Raw genomic sequence first — 10,975 nt, 5'->3', positions numbered from 1 at the left:
AGGTTATATCCAGCTTGAGTCTTACTCAGAGTAGATGCACTGGGATTAATGCACAGGACAAATTTTGTTTGAGTAATTAAAACAAAGTGTACTCTGGGTGTACTTTGAGTTGGTTACAACCTAGTATGTGTGAGTGTGTGAGTGTGTGTGTTTAAGATGTAAATATTTTCACTGGCTTCTAACTTGAAGGTTCTCACTTTGACTTTTAGGCTTACAAGACTTAGGAGCCAGTGAAGGACCATCTACTCCCATATGAGCCTGTATCAGATGCCCTATTCCAGATACCACCTTCTGGGTTGTAAGGTAGGTTGTGATGAGCAGTACAGCCTTTGCAGTGGTGGTGTCCTGGTTCTGGAATGTTATCCTCAGGAATATTCATCTGGCATCAGTGCTATTACCTTTCAAGCACTTAGTAAATACATTCTATGTCCTAAGCTTTTAAGGATTAATTTTATTCCTGTTGTTTTCCTTTTTGTTGTTTTTATCAATATTTTTGTGGGTTTTTTTTGCTGCTTTCATCTGCTTTGTTGCAATCTTTGATTTTATATGTTCTGGTCTGCCTCGTTTTGCTAATCATCTTCAGCTAAAAAAAGTCCATCTAAAAAACTCTTAAACAATAAAATAATTACATGAAGAAAACATTATGAAATGATACCAGCAATATTCAGTTTGCTCTCATCTGAAAGAAGCCAAATCTGGGTAGCAGAACCTAGAACATTTCATTGGTCTAGAAAAAAAAGGGAGCATGCAACGTTCTTATCACTCAAGTATGTTATTATCAGTAGCCCCTTAGTCATGTTGTTCTGATCAAAATAAGCCATTTCTGGCTTAATAAGCTTAAAATTTTGAAAACAAACATAGAAAGGGTGTATAAACAGGATAAAGATCTCAAGGAAAAAGTGAGCAAAGCTTGTAAGCATAACAGGAAGTGGATGTGACACACTGGAACTTAACACTAAGGCTGTTGCCTATAAAAAAGCTACATTTATTTCATAATCCTCATGTCACTCAGCAAGTGTTTCCTCTTTACTCCAGAGTATTATGAAACTTTCTATGGATTTGGATGTGGCATTCATACAGCTCTTTCCCGAAACCACATGCAGCACACAATGTATTCTTTGAGACAAAAGATTGCTAATTCCGACTCAAATAAATACCTGCTATAAAGTCAGTAAGTTGGTCCAAGAACCCACTGAGACCACAACCATAGCACCTTGTTCTTGTGCACAGTTCTGGTTGTTGTTGTTTTTACTGTGGTTAATCTTTAATTAATTGAGCTTAATTGCAAGAGCTAATAATGAGCAACAACTCTGAGACTTGACACTTTTGAGAAACTCCAAGAGCAAGAACTGATTGGAAAGAACCACGCATGCTTACTACTGTCCTGGCTCTCAATGGATGAAGAACTCGAACTTGGATTATGGTTTCTGACAAAATCTTTAATGCTCAATCAGAGCAGTACATAGGCAAGGCAAAGGTTAGAGGCCCAGCATAGCCCAGCTTTAGTGAGGCAAGGGAGAAGCATATTTGGACTGGGCAAGCAAACAGGCACTTCTTCCAGTGTGCTGGGCCTGATCCATCTGCTCAGAGTGGCATCTACATGTCTTAGGTGACAGGGGAGGGGACAACACAGGCTGAGAGCCAGACTTGTACCCAGCACCTCCTATGCAGGTGGAGACTCACTGTTAGGGGAAGGTGGTTGGGAGAGTTCCTGTGGAGCTAACTGATCATGGCTGATGCCTAACCAACCTTCTTCTCCCAACAGTCTTCTGAGTCCTCTCTGGGGTCTGATTCTGTGCCCCCATCTTCCCTTCCCATACAACTCTGAAACCTCCTGAGGACCAGGCGAGGTCTGGCTCAACCTATTAAGTCTCTCCCCGGGTTCACCCAAGTCCAACTCCTCAAGCATCATCCTGATCTGACCAGCCTCTCCAGGACATTCTCATTATGCTCATGACAACTACCCACTCTAGATCTTATCTTAGCATAATTTTAGTTAGGTCAGTAACCCTGAAAAATATTGACCATGGTATCTTGTTGGCTAAAAGTTCAGGCAAGAAACTGGAGACTAAAAATTCAATATTTTCTTTCGCAAGTGTTTTCTTACTACAAGGCTTTTCACTGTGTTAAACTTGCTCCACTGTCAAAACACAGTTTGTTCCACTTGTTCTCTTTGCTATAGAAACAAAGCAAACTAAGAACTATTGTCTGTCCTTTAAATTGAATTATTTACAGTCTTCTGGATCTTTCACATGATTTCTTTGTATAATCTGCTACAGTTGATAGTTATGCTTTTTAATTCATGTATCATTTCCCCTTGTTCCTTGAGTCTTTAAAGTCCACTCCATGCACAGATGTTGCAATGCATTTTTAATTGGCAGGGATATGTGTCTTTGAATTCAGGGAGGACCAGCTTTTTAAATTTGAAGGCCACCCATGCTATGTACACACAGGTAATTACTGGACACCGCTGAGGTGATATTGATGAAGGTAGACTAACTTAAACTGGTTTTGCAAGGACTTATAGCAATCTAAGCTGTATGCCACAGGAGCATTATCAACACTGCAGCAATGGACACACAATTGTCAAACAAATCCACAACCGATTGGATATTGCCCATAAAAAGCAACTCCTATACATGGCACACTTTTAGGAACGTATTGCTTCTGTGTGAAAATGACTTGAGTGGAATCTGATAGTAAATTACAGTCTTGATTATCCATGGAGCAGTGTTAGATAAAATGTAGTAGGCAGTTACAGCAATAATATGTTATTATTTATATCCTGGTCTTCTGCAGTTGCACTTTGAAGGGCTTACAAGAAAATTTACATAGGCATACATAAAATCCAATTAAAAACAGTCATTTAAAAAGCACTTAGTCAAACACTTATGGCCGAAACATGCTTACAGTGGTACCTCGGAAGTTGAACGGTATCTGTTCAATTTCCAAAACATTTGGAAACCAAGGCGTGGCTTCCAATTGGCTGCAGGAAGCTTCTGCAGCCAATCAGAAGCCACGTCATACATTTGGGTTCCAAAGAACATTTGCAAACTGGAACACTCACTTCTGGGTTTGCAGCGTTCAGGAGCCAAAACATTTGACTCGCAAGGCGTTTGGAAGCAAGGTACGACTGTAAATTGTTTAACATAGCTGCAACTGAGGCAACAGCCAATTTCATATGTCAAGTATTGAAAGCCTATCAAAACATTTTCAATTTCCGTGAAAAAGTGCTTAGAGAGTGAACTGATGCAACTTAGCTGGAAGGATCAGGTGCCACCACTGAAAAGGCCTCTTGCTCATGCACTGAGAGAAAGGCTTCATACGTAGGTCTATTTTGAAGCCCATCCAGCTCTGCATTGGGACCAAGTGTTCCTTAAGATAGTCCCAAGCCACTAAGGGCTGCCACTGTTAAACCTAATACTTAGCACAGTTGTTGTTTAAGGCACATGCAATGACCTGTAATAAACCCTACTACATGCAATTATAATAAGTGTACATATCTTGCCTTGCTCAGCAATCCTTTTCCTGCCTGCAAGGCATCTTCCATTCAGTAGTGCAGGGACCAGTTACTCTTAGCCAAAAAGGCTTGAAGAGTTAAATACTGTCTCATCTTCTCTCATATCCACCTGGCCAGTCTTTAGTCACGGAGGTGAAACCTAATCAGGACAGAGATCACGTAGCTTGTGGAAACTCAGCTTTAAATTACTAGGCAATGTTACTTGGTTTCTTTTCAGAGCTGAGCCAAAGGGAAGGTGAGATTCTTCATGTGTGAAAAGCCAGTCTCCTTCTGGTGAATGTCTGGGCTGGGGAGAGAAGTCCTGTATAAGGGGATAAATTCTTCTCCTAGAGCAAGAGTGGGCAACCTTTAGCTTGCAAAGACTGTATCCAATGGTGAGAGGTGCTCTAGGGACTGCATGTCAGTGGCGTACACCTGCTCACATTCACCTAAGTGCATGGCTTGAGGAGGAGGAGAAGGGCAGACCAATGTCAACTCCAGAGGGGAGGGCAGAAGCCAGACCAGTCCCTTGCTGTCAAATGTGAGGAAGGGCAGACCTCTCTCTTTGAAATGCAGGCATTGTGCTTGCGATAGCTGAGAGCTTCCAAGAGGAAGCATCACAGTCCTTATCCATGCCCCTCTTGAATAGGACACCTCAAGAGCAGCCCATCCCATTTTAATGTCTGGGGTGAAGTCTGGAGTCTACCAGTGCCTCACTTACAGTGGTACCTCTGGTTACAAACTTAATTCGTTCTGGAGGTCCGTTCTTAACCTGAAACTGTTCTAACTGAAGCACCACTTTAGCTAATGGGACCTCTGCTGCCACTGCACCGCCAGAGCACAATTTCGTTCTTATCCTGAAGCAAAGTTCTTAACCTGAGCATTATTTCTGGGTTAGCGGAGTAATGTAACCTGAAGCAATGTAACCCGAGGTACCACTGTACTGGGTTTGCACAGCAGTAGTGCTTCCAGCGAGATCTCACGAGCTCCCATGCAAGCTCTGCAAGATCTCGTGAGAGTTCTCATTCTCCTGTGGGATTTACCCACCTGAGGCAGCTGCTTCAGCCTGCCTCATAGGCGCCCAGCCCTGAGAAACCCATTTACAGCAGGATATGGATCCAAGGGTGGCAAGAGGCGGCAGGGAGCAAGAGCAGCAGCAGAATCCTCCGAAAGCTAATGATCCTGCTCTGTTTATTTCTTTAATATGTGTGTGTCTCATATGGAAAGGAAAATGCATTTTCAGACCATTTTTATAAACAAAGCAAAAAAATGAAAATGCAGAAATATACCAGCAGTAGCATGGTAAGAAAAATACGGAGTCATTCTAGATATTATTTTTTACAAAATTTACCTTTGATTTAGGCAAAGAAGTAAAATGCTAAAGCAGTGTACACAGATCACTGATTTGTCTGTCTGAGAAATGAGTTGGCTGACCTGGCCTGTTCCAGATGGGTTTGTAAAGATGCAGAGCCTACAGTCCTTCAAATGTTACCAGACCGATGACTCCCATACATTGATTATTAACGTACAGTATACTGCATTCCCTTTCATGTGGAGATTGGCCTGGCTCCTTCCCTGCTGACAGAAATTGAAAATGTTTTCCTTGAAAAAGGCTTTTAAGATCCAGCTCTGCTGCTGTTTTTAATTATTCAATTGCTGCTTTTTATGGCTGTGCTATTGCATCCATAATGCAAGGGTAGGGAACGTGTGGCTCTCTAGATGTTTGCTGGACTCCGGCTTCCAGCATTCTTCTCCATTAGCATTGATGGCTGGGGTTCATGGACATTAGCATCCAACAAAATCAGGAGGGCCCAAGTGAACCACCCCAGTCTTAGGACACTGCTAGCAGAGGTGTAGGGGACGTGGGTGGCACTGTGGGTTAAACCACAGAGCCTAGGGCTTGCTGATCAGAAGGTCGGTGGTTCGAATCCCCGCAACGGGGTGAGTTCCCGTTGCTCAGTCCCATCTCCTGCCAACCTAGCAGTTCGAAAGCATGTCAAAGTGCAAGTAGATAAATAGGTACCGCTCCGGCGGGAAGGTAAACGGCATTTCTTTGCGCTGCTCTGGTTCGCCAGTAGCGGCTTAGTCATGCTGGCCACATGACCCAGAAGCTGTACACCGGCTCCCTCAGCCAATAAAGCAAGATGAGCGCCGCAACCCCAGAGTCGTCTGCGACTGGACCTAATGGTCAGGGGTCCCTTTACCTTTAGCAGAAGTGTAGGAAGCCACTTGGGCACCCGGAGTGGCAAACATGACGTGCATCAGGGGGCGGGGGCGTTGCTACAGAGTGCTCATGCACAGCGTCATACGTATGACGCATGCGTCGTACGTACCGATGCTGCGCATGCGTGCTACATGGGTTGCCAGCAGTGCATCCTCTGCTCGCAGCTGTAGCTGCAAACAGAGGATCCTCCACATGCGGCTGCAGCCGCGAGGAGAGGATCCCGGCACTGTCTGTACGGGCTGGAGCACCGGCACCGGCAAACCACATGCCATGTCACCCGGAGACGTGGTGCTGGGAGTGCACCGTCCCCACCGCTCCCCCCTTGGTACACCTCTGACTGCTAGAACTAGGGAAGGTAGAAGCGGCTTTTGTCATAGAATGCCTATTCCCAGCTAAAGCTGGTGTGCCAGCTGCAATTGCTCCAGACAGGGACAGTCTAGCAATTCTTTTCCATAATCTTGTAACCTTCAGATTAGAGTGCTCTAATGCTTTGAAGACAGTTCAGAGACTGCAAGAATAGCAAAATCATGTTCAGATGCTTCTCCTTCAGGTGTTTCTGCCATCTGAGGTTTTATTATTTTATTTATTAAAACATTTATATACCAACCTTATTCCAGTTTGATCTCAAGGCAGCATGCAACATAAATTAATGCATTTTTAGAATTAGGCAATCAACAGTTTTTAAAAGGACGACAACAACACAGGCCTTTATCTATGTTGCTTCTATCTGCCTTTAAAAAGTCAAGTCTTCTATTCCGACCATATATTTGATGGGGTGTTGTTGTTCTTGGGTTGTTTGTTTGGAACAGGCCTGAGAATATTGCCTATTGTATTAAAGGCACATAAATCACTTGCCTGTTTTATGTATTTTAAACATGTTGTAAACCAGCTTGGGAATTCCAGTTAGTAGGAGTGCAAATAATCCAAATGCATAAAATGATGCAAACCCCTTCAGTCTTTCTCTTCTTTTCGGGCATACTTAAAGGAGAGCAAATGTGCTCTGGTTACCTGTGTCCCCACCAGTCTAGAAAGCAGTGACCTTATTCTGACTGGTTATGCTTGTCTGCAGTGACACCAACAGACTCACTACATAGAATCATAGATTATAGAGTTGGAAGGGACCCTGGGGATCATCTAGTTCAATCCCCTGCAATGCAGGAATATGCACCTGTCTCATATGGGGATCGGACCTGCAACCTTGGAACTATCCAAGTAAATCAAAAAACCCTGTGTTGCAACTCGAATGCTGAATCAAAAAACAAAGCAACACAAGACCACAGGCAAATATTTAGTCGAGAAAACTCGTACATAACTTTTATAATGTAGTAAATGAATATAAGCGATTTATAAAGTCGAGGAAACTTGTACGTAACTGCTATAATACAGTAAATGAATGTAGGCAGTATATAAAATATTACTGGTAGTTCATGACAATGCATCTGGAACGTCTCTGCTAAACCATAAAGTGTAATATTCCCACGAAGCTGTAGTGGTGAAGAAGCTGTAAAAAGTATGGATTCCAACAAGGCTGAAGTGGACAGGACAGCGTTTCCGGATAAACATCACTGTTTCGATGTAACTTCTATAGCAATATAATGGACAACATTTTCTAAGACTGCAAAATAATAAATATAAAACAATAAAATGTGGCCTCGCGTTGCTTTTTTTTTTAATTCAACCTTGGAACTATCGGCAAGGTTATACTAGCATGAGGAGAGAGAGAACATTGTGCATTTGTGTGTGCAGAATTGTACCAAGCACCAACCTGTGAAATACTGACCATGGACAGCTGGGTACAGTATTTTTTAAAAAAGGGAAAAAGCAAGGGCTGCTCTAAAAAGTCAGCACAGCCAAGATCAGGGATGAAGAACCGCTGGCCTTTTCAGATGTGACGGATATCTTCCATCATCCCTGACCATAGGCTGTGCTGGCTGGGCCTTGCATATTATCAGTTCTCAACCAAGTCCATCAAAAACAGAAGCCTCGTGGGACATCTTTGTCTTCATACTTCCTGTCTTTCTTGATAGTGCAAAAATAAATGAATAACAGTAGCGCATTACTAATGGGTGGTAATGAATGTTGCCAATAACAGATCACGGTAATGAGGGATTATGAAGAAGTTTGCAGGAAGATGTGGCGCAAGCCCCTTCTTCATTCTCCTACAACTTGAGGAACTCTGCAGGTTCTCGTCTTGTGCACCAGTTCATTATGTTGTACCATTTGTTTTTAACCTTGGCTTGTCCCTAAGACATCTGCTCTGCTGTGATTAATAATGCTGATAGAAAAAATTGTTGAAGGGCAGTGCTGCATTGCATGACTAATTACCCTCCTAAATTAGTGTTCATAAATGGGCTTTTTTAAATATTAAAAAACACATGCACCGTGATCCACACATACAGAGAGAGAAATGAAACCTCGGTAAACTGCCCAAATTCAGAGCAGCAGCAGCAGCACACTTGCCGAGGTGACTTTACAATGGGAGTCCTTCACTTTTCTCCACATACACTTTTTAAAACCATACACTGCCTTAACTGCGCTTCATTCAGCCTGGGTATTATTCCCCATCTTCCAAGGTGAAAAAGAGTACCCGGTACCTTCGTAATCAGAATGAGAAAGAATAGGTGGAATGCAATTTTGTATTGCTTCACTTTCCTGCCAGGAAGTATTTTGTTGAGCAAAGCTAGGCTACCAATTTTAATGGACAGAAACTGGGGGACCCAGAGGAGTGTGTGTAAATAATAATTGCTAAATTCTTCCATAAAGCATAAGAACTCTGAGTTCCAGGGTTAGATGAATGCGTTCCTATGATCCTAGCCTTGAATCTCAGCATGTCAGCACTACCCTCCATTTGTCCTGTAGCAGAATCCTTCAATGTTTCCAGACCCAGGACACACTTTTAGACATGCATTTGGTGCCCCACAGGAGGCAGTGATGGTCACCAACCTACAGCAGATGACTTTAGAAGAGGATTAGGCAAATTCACGGAGGATAGGACTACTGATGGCTACTGGCCATGAAGGCTATGCTCTGCCTCCACAGCTGGAAGCAACAATGCTTCTGAAAACAAGTTCCTGGAAACCACAGGAGGGGAAAGTGCTCTTGTGTTCGAATCCTGCTTGCATTTGGTTGGCCACTGTGAAACAGGCTGCTGGATTAGATGGGCCACTGGCCTGAGCCAGGCTCTTCTTTTGTTGAAGTTGTGCCACAGAAGTTACCAACGAGTGGCGCTGTGGTCTGAACTACTGAGCCTCTTGGGCTTGCCGATCAGAAGGTTGGCGGTCTGAATCCTCATGATGGGGTGAGCTTCCATTGCTCTGTCCCAGCACCTGCCAACCTAGCAGTTTGAAAGCACACCAGTGCAAGTAGATAAATAGGCCGCTGCGGTGGGAAGGTAAAGGATGTTCCGTGCGCTCTGATTTCTGTCACAGTGTTCTGTTGCTCCAGAAGCGGTTTAGTCATGCTGGCCACATGACCTGGAAAGCTGTATGTGGACAAACGCTGGCTCCCTCTGGAAGCGAGATGATTCTGCAACCCCATAGTCACCTTCGACTGGACAATCGTCCAGGGGTCCTTTACCTTTTACCTTACCAACAAAACATCCCAGTAAAATTTGCATCTGACTAGCGGGCCACTAAAAATTGTTTTCCAGGCCTCATCTAGCTTAGGGCCATGGTTTAGCCTCTCCTTTTTAGAGGTAAAACTTTTCAAAATGTGAAAACCTGGAATTTAAAACTTAGAATGAACAATGTAATCACCAGATATATCGGTAGTTCTTCTTTCTTCCCTTTAAAGAGTTTTTAGATGTAGTATCACAAGTTGACAACAGATTGGGTAGTACACTTATTCAAGACAGGGGGCAATTTTGGCCATTGTAAAATGTCTTCATTTTCAGAAATAGTTCAAAGATTCAGTGCCACTTCAAAGTACCACTCTGGCAATGAACTGCCAAATCGGAAACAACTTATTGCATGGACTCTTGAGGTTAGCAAGGCATAAAGAGAAATACTCGAGGATCTGTGTCAGACAGAAGACAAATATTTCTGAAGCACAACTCAACTATAGTGGGCTAAGAAAAGGCAAGGAATTTAGGAGGTGATTCAGAATACCAAAGGAAAACCAGTATATGTTGGCAGTGCTGCTGTCATGACCCACTTTAGAAAAGGCTGCAACCCAGTTGTGGGTCCTGGACTGTCCGCTGAAGTCTAGTGCTCCATCCACTAAGTGGAAACACATCACATACAAAAAAGAGGACGGAGGAGGTTTGCATAAAATTGGCATATGCTAATTCATAGGCTATAGATGAAAACTGTGAAATAATTGTTCTAATTTACAAAGAAATGCAACATATCTCACTATAGTGGGGGGAACTTAGACCAGGGACCCATATGCTTGCTCAGTCTGCTGTACAGAGGCTAACTATCAGTGAATCAACTTCAAGATCACTGATCTCCTTTGTCTTTAAACTGTACTTGGACCAGTAGCCTTTTCAGCAGAGGACTGTCCTCCGTAAAGTAGGCCACTGGCTGCTGAGGTTGGGGTTAGGGGAGTGTTTAAGCCCAGGATCTACGTGATGGGATATTTTGGGGGGTTGGAATGGCGTCAGAGGCCCCTCATAAAACAGAAGGCTGCATATGAACAAAGAAGAAACAACACTCCAAACTAAGCAGTAAAGCTCAGTGGGTGTCAGTCTCTTTGGGTGAATGGGGCTCTGCCCCACCAGCTCTAGTCTGCCAGCAGCCTGCCCCACCTGCCTGCCTTCTGACTTATGACAGCCTGTCAGCTTCCTCCTCCTTAGCCTCAGGCGATGTAGTCGGTGGCAGCTTGAAATGCAGAGGTTGTTTCCCCTGCTGTTCTGTTTTTGTATACAACATTGTTTTTGTATCAGCAATTCCTGTTACTATTTTCATTGTTGATTTATATATACATACTTAAGTTTCTTCAAGATACCTTACAGAAAGCAGTTCATAAATGGAAATAAATAAATAGAATCCTATTTGGCCCCACCCAACTTTTGCCTCAGAATCCACCCACCCCTGGAATATGGCCGCTGGAATCCAGTTGCCCATGAAAGAATGCAAGCCTTTGGGTGGAAAAATGTTTCCCTCAGCCCGATTCTACTCTGTCAACTGTTTTTATTTTCTTGGGAACAGACTGCCCTGCGGTCAGCATTTCAAAAACAGGACAGGCTATTTGTGCAACAATCTGTTTTCTACAGATCACAATAAACATCACCGCCATGGCCCAGCAGATTG

This window comes from Lacerta agilis, chromosome 12 (assembly GCF_009819535.1).
Source record: "Lacerta agilis isolate rLacAgi1 chromosome 12, rLacAgi1.pri, whole genome shotgun sequence".
NCBI lineage: Eukaryota > Metazoa > Chordata > Lepidosauria > Squamata > Lacertidae > Lacerta > Lacerta agilis.
Note: the sequence above shows the minus strand (reverse complement) of the source record.